The sequence below is a fragment of the Excalfactoria chinensis genome, chromosome 12 (assembly GCF_039878825.1).
Source record: "Excalfactoria chinensis isolate bCotChi1 chromosome 12, bCotChi1.hap2, whole genome shotgun sequence".
In the NCBI taxonomy this organism is placed as follows: domain Eukaryota; kingdom Metazoa; phylum Chordata; class Aves; order Galliformes; family Phasianidae; genus Excalfactoria; species Excalfactoria chinensis.
Window position 1 is genome coordinate 7,527,692 of NC_092836.1, and position 18,986 is coordinate 7,546,677.

At 35.6% G+C, this 18,986-nt stretch overlaps 1 protein-coding gene across 6 annotated transcripts in view; it reads left to right on the forward strand.

The window, feature by feature from the left end:
• FHIT (fragile histidine triad diadenosine triphosphatase) overlaps nt 1-18,986 on the forward strand; it is a 558,163-nt gene that overhangs the window by 102,834 nt on the left and 436,343 nt on the right. For all 6 annotated transcript variants that reach the window (XR_011905121.1, XM_072347387.1, XM_072347386.1 and 3 more), the window contains exon 2: nt 9,575-9,637. The gene's annotated coding sequence lies outside the window, so the exon portion shown is untranslated. The remainder of the gene's footprint in view (nt 1-9,574; nt 9,638-18,986) is intronic.

The following is an 18,986-nucleotide window of genomic DNA, read 5'->3' on the forward strand; positions in this document are numbered from 1 at the left end:
GTGTAGACAATGAGATGTAGGGGTACCATGAAATCTAAAGGAGTGTAGTTCAAGCTATGAAAGAAAGACATTTGATGATAAAATGTGAGAGTGCAGGGATGGTGATATACTTACGTTATTTCTAATAAGTAACCTGCACTTGCATTCATCTTTGGATCTAATCTTTAAAAATAAAAGCTTTCTTTAATGAAGTTCAGAAATAGCTGATTCTGTAGTTCATAGCGTATCTGGTTACTGAACTGCCAAATATGTGCTGAGCTTAGTAGTCCCACTGTGATTTCTTTCCCTGTAATGGGAAGAACAGGAATGGCTTTCATAAAAACTGCTTGTCCTCTTTTAACAAATGTATTGTTTTTCTTATTTATGACAAATATGGCCTTTCACATTTACAGCTTGGGCTTTCTGTGAATACAATTCATTAGTGAAGTTCAGTGTTCTGATATTTGTAAGAATTAGGATGGTGTTGTGCAAATAAAGTGTTTTCTGGTCAAAAACATCAGATTATTTTGGACTTGAAATGGAAATACTTAATTTTGGAAGTCCAAATTATATTTGATAGGCTAACATTGTTATACACTTTCTTCTATGTGAGCTTCCTGCTGAAATTGGGATTAGGGTGTTAGTTCAATGATGCAAATCATAATGAAGCCTGCTCAGTGTATTTGGAAGGCTAAAATGCATCTTGGCTTTTATCCAGCAAAAGAGAGTTTGCTTGATTTTAAACCACCATAAATGGTATTTGTAAGAAATTATTGCATAGATTTAGGTACTTACAGATTATAACAGATTAATTATAAGTACATTATATACAGTTATAGCTTTCCAAAAATTTATTAAGTTACCATGTTCTGTTGTCATTATTCTGAAGGAATGAATATATTATATGCATCTGCTTTGTTCACTAATAATATACAAGCAACTCCAAGTGATGCTTTGGCTATTATTCATTTCTACCAGCTGCTTGAGTTTAGGTTGGTATAAAACCTTCATTTAAGATACTGAAATGAAGGGCTGGATATTAGTCATGTTTAAGGTTGTCTGTCTTGATCTGCAGTCAAATTCTATCTTTTAAATAAATATTAGCAATATAAGCTTTCCAATGAAATATTAGATACCTGCCATTGCAAGCTTGAGATGTGCACACTGGAAATAATGTATTTTACATTGTTGGAATTATACAGAAAGGGCAGTGGGAAAGAGGAGGGTTACTTATTTTGTACTGTATTTGGAGAGGTTTATCTTGATATCTGTGATCATGGGTGAGGGAAGCAGGAGACATCCACTGGGATGTTTTAGAGAGTTTGGTTTCAGTGTGTTCCTCTTTCTTGACTCATTGTGGGGTTGTTTTTTTTCTTCTTTTTCTTATTCTTTTTTTTTTTTTTTTTTTTTTTTTTTTTTCGTTTTTGAATCCTGTTAAATATTTTATGTGAGATGTAAAACGTTAACTACAAATAATGACACTGTCATTAGAGAAGACAGCATAAAATTGGGGACACAACACTTTTTGGGATGGAATTCCAGTAGTGCAGAGATTGTTTCACCTCTGGACTTAATAATAAAGGAGTGATTAAAAATAAATCAGTGTTCTGTTCATATGGATCACCAGGTGAGAACAGTGGGGCACTTGATGTATAATTGTGCCAGGTGATTGTTATGATGATGCTGAAGAATTTCTGCTGTGATACCCATGAAAATCACAGAGAAGAAAGCATGTTCTGGTTTGTTCCAAAGAAAACAATTGCAAAACAAAGAAAAGACGTGTATGATCAAAAAGAGTTAAATATTAGAAGACAAATAGGATGGGGAAGAGGAAGGACTGAAAGAAATACCAAGCTAGAGGTCCGGGAGGAGGGAATTAGCAGGTCTGTACCTCTAGTCTTTATCTGTATGGAACAGGAGATGCTCGATATAATTGTGGTAATTGGCAGTTGTGTGACTGGTAGCAGAGCTTACTCTTGCGCGTTTTAAAAACATATGGGATTTTTTTTTCTCTTAAAACACAGTTTTGCAGTGGTACACAATGCTGTAGTCAAGAATTCTTCACATTTTTTCATCAAAAAGCTTTCATACTAACATAGAAATATCACCTAACAGTAACTACTGAACAGCCTTCTCTGCAGTGTGATAAGGAAACTTACAGAATAAGATGGTCTTTGATTTAATACACATTGTCTGTTATGACGTACACAAGTATATACAATATGATTAAGTGCAGTGAGATGGCATGTAATTGGATTTATTTAGATGGTTGTCCAGTGTTAATGAATTAAATTTTGCATTGGAATTCTGTTTTAGGTTTCGCTGTAAGATGTAAAGTTATTAATTTTATTTCACAAATCAAGTTTTGATGATGGTCACTGTTGACATGCAAGTCCATGGCTAAAGTCTGTGCTTGTTTATTGTTTTGCTTTAGTTCTCCTTTTGTTAATTATGGCAGTGTGACAGTCTCATGAAATTATATTTAATGAATCTGTGTCCCTAATAATAGCATTGCTTCAATTGGATGTGAAACAACTGTTTGAAAGTGTGACCGGAGGTGGTGTGTATGGAGATTAATCTCAGTTGTTGAATAATTTATTTGGCTTTACATTTGGTTAACCAGATTTCATTCTAAATGTTTATTTGCATAAGACCGACATTGTAGTTTTTCAGTGGAGATGACAGGTATACTTTTCTGAAGAAAGCTTTGTGGAAAGCTTTCAATTTTTGGAAAGCTTTATAGGAGTATGGTATTTTTTAAGGTTGCTTGTTGGTTTTACTGGGGCTACCCAGAAATTATTTTCATAATGTGTTTGAGCTCCTAATAAAGGACAACTATATCAACAGAAGAGGCATCTGAAAGAAATATCAGCCAATGGCAGTGAATTTTACAGGCTTCATGCACTGTATTGAGCAAGCCTACCGAATTCGTTTTAATTTCCCCATCTTTTCCATCCTGTTCCTCCAGGATATGCGTGTTTGTATGTATGGATATATATATGCGTATATATATATACATTTTATACATAGTATTACATACTTTATATATTATATATATATATTCTATATATGCATACACACACAGACACACACACACATATATATATAATAATGTATTTGAAAATATACCTTTTTGTGTAAGTGAGTGAGTTGCTGGATATCAGTATAGCAGGAAGAGCAGAAAATGGGGCTGACCAGCTTCTTCTATTGGTGTCGTTAACATTTGGAGTTAAAGAAAGAAATCTGAAAAATGAACTAGCAAACAGCAGTGTGGATGAGTATATTTAACATTATTGTATTGAAACTGTTTAACTTTCGGTCTTAGATATAGAAATACCTGATTTATTTTTCTGTATTTCTTTTTTCCTTCTCAATTTCTCATGCCTTCTAAAAATCTCATGTATAGGTTTTTAAATGGCATCCTGACTCCTCAGCTTTTATTGACACCCGTAAGGCCTTAATGGCTATTGGCTACTGAAAGTATATTTTGGTTCAATTTTAAGTACTGTTTTAGGATAGAATCTACTGAGCGAAACAGATACTCAGATTCCTTCCCTAATTCCTTCCCATAATTAATAATTTTGTCGTGTGCCTTCTGTGTGCCTCTTCAGTAACCATGGCTCACCTTAATACCAGTGTTTGACATTAGAAGCCTCTCTAGAGAGGAAGAAAATCATTCAGAAATGAGCTGGATAAAGGTTATTAAACCAGTGCTTAAAATTCTAGTCCTTCACGTTTTCCTTTACCCCCTAATTAAATGCCAAGAACAGTAATGTGAAATTTTTAGTGTATGCATATACCGAATATACCTTTATCAAAGGCAAAAGTAGCTTGAGAGAACTGAGTATTTCCAGCACTCACATCCTCTTGCTTGTATGTATTCAGGACGCTGTTCTTCAAAAGACAGGGAAAAGAATCTTGGAGTCAGAGTTGTCTAAAACTACATTGTGAAGTCCATATGATTCTTTTCTGACTCTTTGTTTTGTGAGTCAGGGTTTTAGCTTAAGTCATCTTATTGACTTCAGTAGTACTATTTGTATAAGTAAAGGCAAAGTGCCTAAGTAAAGTTTGTAAGGTTGGGTCGATACTGTGTGCATACATCACCACTTACAAGCTTCTCGTCTGTCATCTCTGGGAATACTGTGGAACTAACTAGAGTATCAATATAAATGACATGTGGAACAGCTTATTTTCTAAATGACGGCGGTATTTGTAGTGCAGCTCACAGTGCCTGGGAGGTGGTTGTCCCCTTCTGCTCTACTCTTGTGAGACCTGAGCTGCAGTACTGCTTTCAGCTCTGGGCTCCAACATGAATGGGCACTGGTTGGAGCAGGTTTGGAGGAGGTCTGTGAGGGCGATCAGAGAGCTGCAGTACTTCTCCTGCAAAGAATGAATGTGAGTGTTGGATTTGGGCAGGAGAAGGCTCCAGGGAACTGTTATGTTGTGGCCTTTCAGTGCTTCAAGGGGGCCTGCAGGGAAGGTGAGGACAGAGTCATAATCGGGCAATGGTAGGACAAGGGGTAATAGCTTTACAGTACAAGAAAGTATGTTTATATGAGATAATAGGAATAAATTATTTGTTCTGAGGAATTTAATTCGGGAGAAAAAGACTGCGAGCACCAGCTTTTTGCCTTACCTTCTTTATCTGTACCTGTTTCTAAAGCTTCTAAAGCACCATAAATATTGGGGGGAAAAAAAACCTACATTTTAATCAATGGAATTTAATGTGCTTAGTCCCATTCTCTTTACAAGTTGGAGATGCTGGCATCTGCAAAGCAGTGATAATTTGCACTGTTATCGTTCTCACTTGCAGTGCATGATCCTGATGAGGTCAGGTCCTTTCAATTAGCAAAATGATGGTGTTAAATCCTTCATTATTATGCTCTTTTTGCCAGACTCTGCTGTCAATTTGTGGAATATTATATAAGTTGGCCATTAATGCCTAATTCCTTCAGTAAAAATTTAACACAAACTTCTTTTCCCAATTGAGAAAACCATCTGTGCCTTGTTTCTAACCCATTTTCTCAACTTCACGTGTACCAAATTAATACTTTGTAAAAGTATAAAAGGTCTCTGGATCTTTGGTCTCTTGTGTGGCTTTTTCAGTGAACTTTGCATAATCTTTTATTAAACGATTTAACTCTCAGAAGTGGTGCACAGCTAGTTCGACTTAGTGCTGAGTGCAGGTGCTGTTTTGGATATTTAGTGCTTACTGGAAATTTTTCAAATAATTATAACATCTCTAAATGCTTTGGTATCCCCAGAGTGCAATTATACTGCACTATTACTTGTTCATGATAACCAGTACTCTCTGCTCCTTTCTGGTAAGAAAACCAGGCTTACTTGTAACTACTGAGGACCAATCAGTTAAACAGAGATCACTTAATGTTGGTGCTCTTTCTGCCTATTCTATTCTAAAGAAAAAAACCAAAGTTTTATTGTTCTAGGTACTTGTTCTAATGCAGAGAACTATGTTTGATGATGAACTATTTGTTCTCTATCAGCCACTGGAAATCTCTGCATGCATGCTTTATTTTCAAAAGAAAAGTGTTCTGTAAAATATCTGGTGAGATGCTTACTTTGGATGACATTAAAAAAAGAAGCCACCAACAAAAAGTAACAGTCTGTTAGGTGCCTGCAGCCACAAAATAAGCAGGATCTGAGTTCACGTGGCTTGTCATCGTATAAAAAGGGCTGTAGCTTCAAAAGTTTGTCATATTCTTATTATGCTTTTTTCTTCTATGATCTTTGTCCTTGCATTTCAGTTGTTTGTTGACCTCATCCTTCTGCCACCTCTTCTCCACATCTCCATGATCTAAAGTTTCCTTGTTTGTCTGTTATGATTCCCATATAATCTCTGCCTCTGTTATTTTTATCTTCGTGTCATTGTCGGTCCCTGACCATCAAATCTTTCTGACAGGCTGTTAATTCATTGTTGTTCTAAAAGGAAAAGAGGACACTAACAAAAGCTCCACGTGGAATAATGGAAAAATATCTGTGAGGAGGTGGTGTGCTGTTATGAAAAGAGAAATGGGGAAAATAAATGGCAGGAGTTGTCATACTGGATCTATACCTAAAGGACAATTCCTACAATCAAGATGCTTCGAGTCTTAAAGACATGGAGGAGCAGACTGACCAGAGAGATATTTTTTAATATCTTTATATTAGAATCTGGGTGAAATTAAAGGTTTTATTGGTACTGGATGCAGAGGATGAAGAAAAATTAATATTGTGTACTGAGTCTATCGCTAGGTTTGTAACAACTGTTTTAAATCCTTTAGTCAGAGGAAGCAGAAAGGAAATTTGTTAATTTTGATGTTTTACTGAAATCTTTTGTGTTGTTTCATGTGGCTTTTGATCTAGAACAAGTTAAGGTGATGCCTAGACTTCAGAAGATAACACTGTCCTAACAGGGATTGTGTTTTCAGATGCTATTCATGAGTATCTCTGATCACGTAGAATTGCTGCTGTTGTGGAGTTCTTGTAGCTTAAGTCCAGGAGCATGTCAGGAGAGTACACAGAGGGCAGGAATAAGATGCAGAAGCATAGGAGCAAGCTGTTTGCTATACGAACTTCCTCTATAGAGCTTTCTGCTGAGATGCAAGTGTCTCTGATGATGCCAACTTCTATCCTGCACATGCTTAATACATTTCTTTTAACCTAATCAATTACCTAGTCTGAAAGTTATTGAAAGAAATGAATGTTCGAATTATAATGAATAAATCTATGTATTTGCAAGGCTAAAGAAATGTATTTCCCTTAATGCATTAGGAATTGAACAAAAGGCTTTGATTTGCCCTCAGCTGCAAGCAGTCCTCTCCAGTTGCCTCTTAGCCCGAAAACTTGTCAATTAACTGCTCTAAGAATGCGCCTCTCTGCACTTATTTTGATTACATTCTTGGGTTTTGTCCCTGCTTCATCAACGCGTGCTTTTGTTTCATTGAAATGTAATTTTGAACATGACTTAATAAATACCAACTATGCTATGGACACCTACTGATGTCCTTAGGAAACTGCTGTGATGTTATTGCTATGGCTTCTTTACACACCTGAGCTGCAAGTTGTTCTATATAAAGATACGTAATTATACCTTTATTGGTCCTGATTGTCAGCTCAGCTTTTACATTCACTAGTTTTACTGAAACTTATGCTATTGTATAGAATTAAATTTACTGGTAAGCACCTTTTGTGATTTCTGCCATGCTGCTGTTTGCACTTTGGAGTGGTTCCCATTAAATGAATCTACACCTACTGAATTACCTATGTTGAAATTTGCCTGTGTCTTGTTAGCTTGTTAGTTGTCTTAGAACTCTTAATATCACATAGGCTTTAGATTTGCTAATTCTGCTGCATGTCTATAGGAATTATATTATTTCACTGCTTCCATTAAGCTTCTCATCTGCCTTTTGCAGTCTCAGCTGAAGTATGCTGTTTTGTTCCTTATCTACCAAGAACCTGACATAGCAAATTTAGTTTCCAAAGGCAAATTTTAGCCAGAGTGACAGGTCTTCTTATTAAGAGACTGTTTTCAAAGAGCATGGAAAACAATTATAGAAAAAAAGTTGACAGTTAAGAAAATCTAGAGTTTTTGTTTGTTTTGTTTTTCCCCATAAGCATGGTATTTAACAATAACCAATTGAAATACCAAGATAAACTCACATTCTACATGGATAAATCAGAAGAAGAGACAGATCCTGTAAAATGTAGTCTATATATGTGTGCTGCTTTTGTATTCAGTTAAATGCTTTTCAAGCAGATAAATTGGGCAGGAAAAACTTCAGGAGTCGTGCCATGTTTCTTTCCTATTTTAACGTCTATAAATATAAGAACTCAAATTTCGTTTTCTTAACTAATTATACAGAATTTTGTATACTGAACCTTAAACCTTAAAGGTTTATCTGTTTCTTCATGTGAAGAATGAATAGCTTGTTTCCTCTCTGCATGGAGCGTATTGTAATCCTAATTTTTGAATCATCCTTTACCCAAGACTTTACCGAAGTGTAGTTATAATGTTCTGCCCCTTGTGTCATTACCATTGCTTGGTACTGTTTTTACTACTGCTTTTTGTCTGTTCAAATTCATGTCCTTTGCTTAGAATCAGCTTCCAAGGTGCACAAGAATTGAGAGCATCTGTCCTGTTTTTCGATCTTTGTTCAAATGTGTCTATGTTCATACTGTTCAGCTTTGTGATCAAATGAAGAAGAAACAGCTACACTGCACTGTCGTTGCTGTTGATATCTTTGGAGCACTGAAGATGAAAATCTGAGAAATAACTTTTCATTAAAAACATATTGCTTACACTGTGTAAAATTTGAGAAAGGCTCTGATCCTGCAAGAAGTGTTCATTATTGTTGCACTGGTATCTGTATTAATTTCCAGTGTTCTGTCTGCTTTCACATTTAAACTAAGTAGCAGCACTCCAGAGTAGTTCTCTGCTTCCTACTAGGTTTTTGTTGGATTAACAGAAGGTGTTTAATTGCAAGCAAACCCTATCTGGCTTCTTGTAAAGTAGTTTTTTTATTTTACTTTCTGTTATTTTTATTATATTTGTTAGTGTTAAGAAAAAAAAAAAAAAAAGTCGCAAACGTGGGTTGTAAAATATCAATAAAGTGATCTTTTAATATGATGAGTGAGAGGTAAAGTAACAAAAGTGCGGAGATGTGGTGCAGTTCTCGTAACTATACTTCCAGTTTCGCTCAGTTCTTAGAGTAAGGAGGATGATGCATATGACTGTACATTGTGCTTCTTCCCCAGTAACCATCAGGTGTAAATACCTGATGTATTTTCCTTCTTAATATAGATTAAGGCATACAGAGTAAATAAGTTTAAACCAGCAGTGAATTGTTTTTCTAAAGGAAAGCTTGTCCTTTTAATTTTTATTGTCAAATACAGTGTGCACCGTGCACTGAATGCTTGTCTCCCTTCCTTGGATGGCAGTGGTAATGTTAAATTAATGGGTATTCTGGACAAGATATGGAGTCAAATTTACATAATTAGTGTGTGCAGCTGCTTTGAGCTTTTTTTGCAAAGGAAACCTGTTAGTAATGAAGTCTGTTCTGGTCATGTAGAGAACATCTTAGCCTTCTAATAATTTTAATTCCTTTACCTTCCCTCCCCTTTCCATCTTTCAGGGTAATAAAGTACATTTGGTTGCACAGATAGTGTTCCATTAAAACTAGCTATTACGACTGTTACTTGTGTCCAGTTTTGGTAAAGCAGCAAATTAATTTAATTTCCAAAATCAGTATGTTTCTACCAATCTGTCTCATGTTTTTCAGTGAGTGCTGCAGAGATTCTCTTTGAGTCGTTTCAGGAATCTTCTCCTAGTGTGTAGCAGTGGAATTGAGGCAACCAAATGCTTATGGCAGAATGGGGGTGTACTACACTAGGCAACAGGGATGTCAGTTGGTCATAAAACCATTGGTTATAGCAAGTAATTGAGGGAAAAGATGAACTAGAATGGGAATTAGAATTTTATTTTCTTCAAAGCATCATTTAATAGAATATCAGATACCTGTTCTTTGAAAGTAACGCTAAAGCTTTATATTGTATTGCTTGCCAAGAAGTACTGAGTGTGGTGTTTTGCGTATTACAGGTTACTTACCCGAATAACACGTGGTGAGAAGTCAAGCCCTAAGGAATTGCTAAGAAGAAATATGTAAGTTCTGACCTTCGTGTTATTTACTTTTTGGTTTCTGAGCACATAAAACCACTTTTTTTTATATTTTATTTTATTTTATTAGGACTGAAAATGTTTTAAAACCATTTTGGTTATGCAGTTTTTAAGATATCAAATGCTGCACTCTGCAGTGCCTCTCTGAGTACAATGCAAATTCCACAATTTTGTGAAGTATTTATGAGGTCCTCGTGAAGAAAGTGATAAAAGCTGTCTATATTATCTTTCTTTGTTTTTGTCTTTATCACTCAAATAAATAACTCTAAAATATATATTGTTTTGCTGCCTCGTGAGGGTTTAATGATGGTTTTCATTGTGTAACCTGCTGGTAGGTCAGAGATGTCTCATATCTTATCTGGAGTTATGAAATTTTTTGAGTTTATTACCCTATTAAAATTCTTCCTAAATGTCAAAGTTTCTAATTTGTACCAGGAAAATTAATTTAGGAGCATCTTCAATGTAGGAGATACTATTTTCTTTGAGCATCAAGATTCAGATGAAAAAATAAAGTCCTTTGTAGGTTAGTGATGAAGATTGAGGGAGACTAATCAGGAAGTGTGTTGCCTTTTTGAGGAGTTTAAATGTTACATCACTCACCAAATTTAATAGTTTTAATGCTTATGTCTAGTATCACTAGGCATAAACTGAGTTCTGACAGTAGGTAACGTAGAGCTAAATATTGTGGCTGTGAAACAAATACAGACATTTTTTTCAATAGTCGTCCACAGCAGCATAGGAAAAAAACAACAGAGAGCTTTTTTCATCCCAGAATGAATTTTGTTTGAAACAAATAATTGTGGTTGATGTCTGTATTGTATCTGAGCACTTGGAACATTCACTAGATTCTCCTTGTTACTATAACTGCAGCAGTGCTTACACTTGCAATCCGTGTTGGAGTTATCATTTTCAGAGGTGTTGCCTCTGAAAATTCTCATTTCAGTACTTGTGGTTCTTGAATAGCTATGCCTATATGGGTCTATACTGTGTGTCAGAAGTCTCCGTGCCAAAAGCCTTGTTAAAACAGTTTTAAATCCCTATTTAAAAAAAGAGGGTGGGGATGGGGGTGGGGGAAGGGGATGATGCTGTCAGTAATAAAACAGATTTAATCACTGAATTTTCATGATACAAATGTAAAAAGCCTTGATTGTGTTATACATTCATTTAGAACGTAAGTCGCTGATTTATTCAGTCACTTAGATGTTAGACTTTTCAAATGAGCACGCTCCTCTTTGAGCAATTGCTTAAAAATACTGGTCTTGATTTCTTGTGACCTCAGAGGAAAGAGAAAGAGTAATGAATTTTGCTCTGTAATGCGAAAAAGTATGCAAACTAACTTAAACGTAAGTATGGATGTAAGAGGAGTTAGTATTGGGAAACTGAATGTCTTTCATGTGCTCCAAATGTGGGTTTCAGGACAGTTAATTTCAGAATGGCATATCTCAGCAGATGTGCAGAATTAATAATAGAATTAATCTTCACTATGAGCCATAATATATAGTTAGATAAAAATTCTAGAAATGCTGTCAAGAAGAGGTGGAAAAAGTCTCAATGCAAATCAATAACAATTTAGCTGTGTTGTATTCTGCAGTTCATAATTTTTCAATGAATAGACTAAAATGCTTTACATATGATTGTAATTTCTTTTTATATTGATTCATCTTAATAGTTCTTTCATGTTATTAGCATTGCTATTATTTGTCTGACAGTACCACCTAGTGAATGTGGCTGTTGCCATAAGCTGTAGTGTTATTTTCTGCTTGCACATACAACACACCCTGCCATTAATACTGGAAGCGAGACAGAATATTATCTCCCTTCTACAGATGGCCTGCTTAATGTGAGTATTTACCTTAGCTTCTGGGCAAAACTGTGCAATTCATGCTAGAACCTCTGCTGCCACAACTATGTTGTCACTAGGACTTGCATTAGTAAATTCGAAGACATTTAGATTATATATTTGTAAGCTGCAAAACCATCTCTGGCTTTCAGTTGTAGATACGCTCTATTATAATATGCCTCTGAGGTGTAACGTGTTCTGTCATCAACCTTGTGTTATTAAGGGGTGAGGAAGTAAGAGTCTTTCAAGTTAATTTTTATCTTCCACCATCCATTCAAACCAACCCCTGTGTCTTGGTAGGTAGAACCTTTAAGAGGTTCATGTATTCAGGACCTCTTGCATTACATTCCAGATAAAAAGTTGAGTGCATAGATCAGGAGTTACTGCAGAAGTCTCACTCCTAATTGTTCTCTCTGCTCATGCGCATACAGATTTTTGTCTTCAGTGTACTAAGATCATTCAAGCTGTTGAATTAAAAGTAATCCTGATAAAAGTAGAACGTAAATGCTGAAATTCAACCATTCAAGGAAGTGGATATACAGGTAGAAAAAAATAATAAAGAATGTTCTGGTCTACTAAGTCACTGCTGTGCTCTCCTGAATTTTACTGATGCAAATAATTGCATGTTGATATTGAAGGGCATATATCATGTGCTACCTGAAATGATAGATTCTTTTGGTTTGCTCAGTTTGTGTATTTTTAATGTTGTTCAATGTAGGTACTGTTGAGCGAGCACATATACTCTTAGGGGTGACACAAATTAATTCCACTCCCATCATGAAATTTCTCCATGGATTTATCACAAATTGCTGCAGCTGAGAGTGATTCCACTCTCATGGGAAGCCTGAGATTAAATTCCATCACTACTGTACTACTTTTAATTAATTTAACCTCCAAACGAATCATTTCCCAGTGCTTGTTTCTCTCTCTTTGGTCAGTAGATTACTTAGCTAATGTCAAATTAATTAGTTAATGCAGTTAATGTTTAAAAGCTTTATAAAAGTGATAAGAATTCCGGAAATGCTATGGAAATAGGGGCTCGTGTTTTTAACTAAAAGCAGAAGTTGCATTTTCACATTAGTGACTTGACTGCTACTGATTTGAATATGGAATATGCTCAGCTACAACAGCAAGGGTGAAGGTTTAAAAACTGTAGCACCACTACCTTGATCTTGAAGTCATACACATATATGTTATAACAATTTGGTGAATAACAAAGGAAAACAGGAAAAAATGAGAGTAGAAAAGACTTTAACTGTTAAGGAAGAAAAGTCCTATTTAATTCACAACAGAAGCTGGGTGTTTCAAAAATAACTTTGAGGTTTTTAAATGAAGGTTGAATTCCTTAGTGTTATCTCCTTGAAAAAAATGTAGGTCAGGTTATGGAATGTAGCCAGTAGCAAAAACTAGTAGGATCTATATTATGTCTTTCTAGTAGTATCTGTGTTCTGAAGCAGAATGGTACTGATGGAATAAAGAAGATGTCTACCCAGGAGTTTCATACATCAGCAAAATCAGTAACTGTAGGAAAGACAGAGTGTAAGTACGTCTGCTTGTGGTGGTTTAAGTATGCTTAACTTAAAACAAATGTCTCCTCTAAAACAGGTGGTCTTTCATATACCTGTATAAGTTGGCTTTGTCTACTTTGATGGCTGGAAGCTAGGGATCATAACACAGACATATTAGATTATTAGATCCCTTCAAAGAAGCCTGAGCTGAGTCTGAGTGCTGGAAGCAAAGAAAAAAGTTGAGGAATGAAGAAAAAAAGAAAGACTGAAACTTGTGCTCAAGCAGGGAATGTTGGAAAAGGTGATCTCAGGAGGTCCTGTCCAACTTCAACTGTTCTGTGATTCCATGAAAACCACCACTTTATGAAAAGAAACATTTATAAAGGCTGTTTTACTTTTGCACTGTCCATTTAATATCCATATGATCTCTAAATGGCTACAAAGCTATAAAATATGTGGCTAATCACACTTTCTGCTGTTACCTTTACAAAAATTATTGCTTGTGTGACTTGTAATTTCTGGGAAGATGCCAAACTTAAAATGCATGTTGGAAGCAAATTTTTTCTATGTCTCTTAAGTGTTTAAATTAAGCGTAATAGAATAGGCGTTCTCTCTGGTAAATTTTGCAGTACTCTGAGGACCCTCAAGATTAATTTTGTGCAAAATGATTATCTCCACCATCAGCAGTGCTCTTAACTACCCAAGTATTTTGCATTAGCAAAACCAAGGTAATGAAACATAATGCAGACTGATTTTAATAGAGGAAATAATGTCTGGAAATTTCCATGATAACAGGTTACTTCTGGGTTATAAACAACAAGAAAACCAGTGGAAGTGTGATAACCTAAGAGCTCTGTTTGCTAATCTCCCACTAAGGAATAAGAAAATTGGGAGAAGGGAGAAAGATGCAGTCAGAAAATGTACTTCAGCAATGCATGTTAGTTGCTTTTTGTATATAGATCATCTTAATTTGATAGCCATAACCTGTGATAGACGTTGCAGAACTAGAGATGATAAACTCTGGTGAAAAGATGAATACACTTTTGACAAACCATTTGGGTATAAGCTAATTGCTTACACATTGCACTTTGAAGCTGGAAGCTGTGAGATCCTTTGTTCATCTAAATATCTCCTAAACCTTTCTCTGAACCTGTCCTGTAGTAAATATTGGTCTTAAATCTCTTCTGTTGTTTGCAATTGTTAAGCTCCTAAATTGCTTTGCTACAGGTCCCATTGTGTACAACCTCATGTTTTACTGTGTATTTTTATTCTATTTGCTTTTTCCAAACCTCAGAAGTATTTCATTTTGTGCAAACTCATTATCATCTCTACTGACAGGATCTGACCAGGAGATCAATTAAAAAACTTTTATTAAAAAAAAATTTATTAACTTCAACATGATAAATCTCCTTTCAACAATACTTATACTCTTTGAGCTGTTGACTTGCCCATACAGGAGTTTGCTTTGTCCATTTCTCAGTAAAGCTGTTAGGTCTTCATCTAATGGGAAAAACCAAGTGCCTATGCAAGTGATTATAAAGAGACGGGATAGAAGGACTCTGTTCTACAGGAATATAGGTAATAAAGAGAAAAAGACTTTTCTCCCATTTTGTTTATACACTACTTAGTTGGTTCTTTAGAAACATAACATGTTCTGAAGAAGTTTTGATGAACTGACTATTATCTGGGATCATATATTATGTGCACCTGTTCCCACTAGATAACCTGAGTCTTTGTCTATAAATATTTGGAAGACTGCATGTTGTTAAATTAGTTTTAAGTCTAAGGAATTATTTGAATGAAATCTGTGTTTATTTTATTTATTTATTTATTTATTATAAAGTCAGGTATAAATGTCAAAAACAGCTGAAGATGTTCAAATAGGAGACAACAGCACCTATTTAAATGAGTAATACATAGGTAATGGAATTATTTAGAGTGGCTGAATCCTTGCCAATTAAATGGGTGTCAGAACAGATAATGGTTAACATGATTGGAAACAAAAGTAATTTCTTTAAAATACAGTGGCTCATCTAAAGCAATTATGTATACAAACAAGTCAGTGCCAATTTTCAAAAACTATCTCCTGTTATGCTGCATTTAATTAAACAGGTTTAATGTTTATGCCATTGCTTACGTGAATGCGGAAAGCTCTGAAATTGTAGAGCTTTGTGATGGAGAACATTGTTGATGTTTGGTAATGATGACAATAATTTTAATGCAACCTTTAACCCTGCCTCATATTTTAAAGTAACAAAAATAGTTAAAAGCTCTACTCTGCACTTTGCAGTACATGCAAAGGGTGCTAAGAAAAATGAAAATGAGGCATGCTTTTTCTCTAAGCATTCTAAGAGTTTGGGTGAAGTGAGTTCTTAACTCATTTGTGCAATGTTTGTGTATTGACAACTTATGATTACTTTTTTTTCTGTACCGAAGGGAACTGCGTTCAATTTCTTGCTAACTTGTTGTGTGAAGTGACCTACATATGTTTAGTCATGGGTGTTGAACTGATTAGTCTGAAGAAGCCAGGTGAAGAGAGAGGATGAATCTTTTGTGATTAGAGATTTTAATTGTCTTGGTACCTTTCCAGTCTTACAACCAGAATGTTGAATTTGCTATTTTGAATGCTTCTCTCTTAATACTTAACTGAGTCTGCTAAACACTTGGTTTCATGTGCAATAATGTTGCCTCCCGTTCAGTTCTTCTGTCATTCTACCTGTAGCAGAAATGCTAACTCATGGTTCCTGAAGAAGTGATTGAGCACCTGGTCTTCCCACCAGGATGGCAGGGCCAACCCAGGGGAGCTCAGGTGGCCCTGAATGACTGGAAAGGCTGAGCCAGGATCCATCCCTTCCCAAACCTCATTTAAAGGTTGGCAGTGGAGGTGAAGGTATCTCTCTGGAGATCCCTGCATACCCAGGTGTATGGGAAATTGGTAATCACAGCCTGAACCTCTGATTAATCGGTCAGCTGTGGGAGCACAGGTTAGAGTAATTTAGCTGTGCTCCTGGATGGGGTGGAGCTTGACTCCATTTCCTCTAGACCTCAATTAAGGGCTGACCACCACTAAGACAGTATCTCTTGGAGATTGCTCCCTGGTGGAGTCTGCCTCAGCACTTCCCAGCAAAGGTGTCCATATTGGTGAGTTTTCCTTATAAATAACCTTTTGAATATTTGTTACCATTTTTGTTACCATCTTTGTACCATTCTACCTTACACCATGGCCTTCCAAGGGTAAGCAGATTTTCTTCCTTTGTTTCTGCATCCACAGCTGCATTATTGTGTTAGACTGTCACATTTATAGCATTACATACATTTTTCTGTCATAGTGCATATTTTTTACACTATTGCATTTTAGGGAGATACTAAAATGTCTTTAGCTTTTTGAAAATTAACTTTTTTTTTTTCTTTTTTTTTCTTCTGGTTTAGAAAAATGTATCTCTGTTTGGTTTTTATGCTGGTTTAATCCAATCATTATTCTTCATGGCATGCAGTGAATTTACTGCATTTTGTAACATGTTACACTCCCTTGACCTGAATTTTGATTAATTGCACTGAATGGTAATACCAATGTTTCTAGTACTCAAGCTTTTTGTTATATCAACAGAAAGCATAAAATGTCAGATTAAATGTTCAGAAGAAAGAAAAAACCACTGAAGGGTTCTAGAAGGGAGAATAATGACCTTACAGAATCAGACAAAATCATGTAGAATACCACAAGACCTATGGGTAAACTTAAAAGATGTTTTGCATTGCAATACAGAATATTAGTGCTGATGTTCAGAAACACTGTGTAAATTTCTCAGCCCTTTATAAGGCATTACAACAAAAAATAACTTTGTGGAATAACTTGTAGTTCTCTGCCTAACAGCAACTCCGTTATACCCTCAGGTATAATAAAGCAGGTATTTGATATATTCTGTGGACTATGGAGTGCAATCAGATTATTCTCTTACTCCAGAGGATTGCGTTTATAATTTACTACCAGATCTTGCTTCTCTGTGATTTTTCTCAGGCCTTTTGGACTATGTCTGTAACTCAGCAGGTTTACTGGGAGCCACCCTTCCCCCTGTAGTGAGTGCAAGTAAAGCGAAGTGAATAGAAATAAGTTCAGAAAGCTGCAAGAGTTAATTGCACACCACCGTTATTAGCACAATTCAGTATTTTTAGTCTGCTGCATTTACTATAACTATTTTCTCCCTGGTTATGGAATAAGTCATTTTATGCTGTAATTTGTAAATACATTAACAATAACATCTGGAGTGATATTTTCAGCAGTTACCTGCTTTTATAACAATTGTGAAAATACAGATTGCACCACACTAAAGGAACTTGTGTATTTATGAAGAACAAAAAGTGTTTGAGCTCTTAATAGCTGTAACTTGATTGCACTGGCAGTAAGTGGGGATATTCTGAAAATAATGTAGAATTAGAAACTAGGCAGGAGCAGAAATTGCTTGTGGGTTATTTTTCTCACATCAGGAATTGTCTGTGTTTCCATTTTGTTTGCTTTCTTTCTACATTCGTAAAATATGTTGAAATTTGGGATATAGTGGATTGCCTCTTGTTTGAATTTTTGCAATTCAGGCCATCAGTTAAAGGTAAGCAGTCTTTAAAACCTCATTTAGCTTTAGTAGCTTTCACAGTGACGTTAACAGAACTCTTGTCAGCACCTTTGCTGTGTTAAAGTGCTGACACAAAGGAAGCTTGAGCTAGATCAAATATGGATTATTTTTTCTTTCAAAACTGCTGTTCTCTTGTTTCTATCGTACTTTGATCATCATAGTCAAATAGTTTCAAGCATATTCTTTTTCAGTAAGTTACTTATTTTTCTTTCAGATATGGTGAGTGCAGTTATGCTATATAGTAAAAGTTGGACTGAGTAACTTTGGTAGATTTGCTAGACAGACAAAAGTACTCAAGTACCTTCTTATCTTGCACTGTGCAATGAAATCTTCAGCTTCCTTTGCTGCCTTGATGCCAGTGCGGATGTGTCACCTTCTCTACTCAGTATGCCAATACCGTGGCACAAGAGCTGGAATTCTGTGATCTCTGAGATCTGTTCCAAGCCCTTCCATGTTTCTGTTATTCTAAATACCACAACAGGCAGTCCAGTGAGATTGTAGAATTTTTCCTGCCATCAGAATTTTTCTTGCTGCAGTTTGTGTTGGTTGGTTTTGCTTTGTCTGTCTTCTCATTGAAGTTGTGCAGGTGCTTGTTGTTGATATCATGATCACATGAAGGAGAACACAGCAGTAGAATGCTGTTAGTTTGCACAGATTATTCTGTTCCCGTAAGTTTCGCAGCATGAGGCAAATGCAAGCAAAGATACCAAGGACAATCTAGTTTGCTAATTGAATCATGAACTTGGCTTACATTCTATATAGTGAGAACATCAGTCAATGTGTTGTTATGTTAAGGTGCTTAATGTAACTCAGGAAAAATACAAGGTGTGGATCTATTCTTGTCTGTTTTCAACTTGTATTTGAAATGACATAATGTAACTCTTGAGCAGTTATTCAGTATCTGACAGGCCAAGATTTATCTTTCCTTCAGTTTCAATAGGCTTTCACTCAAGCCTATTGGTATGAACTTTTTGTTCTGACTATACTAGATCTCATGTTTTTTGGTATATATCCTCAGGAGTATATGCCTTTTCTTCCCTTGTTTTCCTGCTGTGTTTTATTCAGATAATTTTAGAATATTTTGTGTGCCTAAAGTATAAGCAGTGCTCATTTACTGTAAGTGTGACTTCAGTGATTCTTATTTTGTCTCTTAATCTGAAGTGAGCAAATAAACAGTCTGGTATTAGTTGAAACAAAACAGATGTTTTTAATTGATGATGCTTGTTAGCATCTAAGTAGAAGTTGACAGTATGTGGGCAGATAGGCTCTGCTAATAAATTCTAACCAATGTACAAACTATATCTATAAATTAGCATGATTTTATCATGTGTTCATTGTCAACCCATTGAAGCCTTCTGATA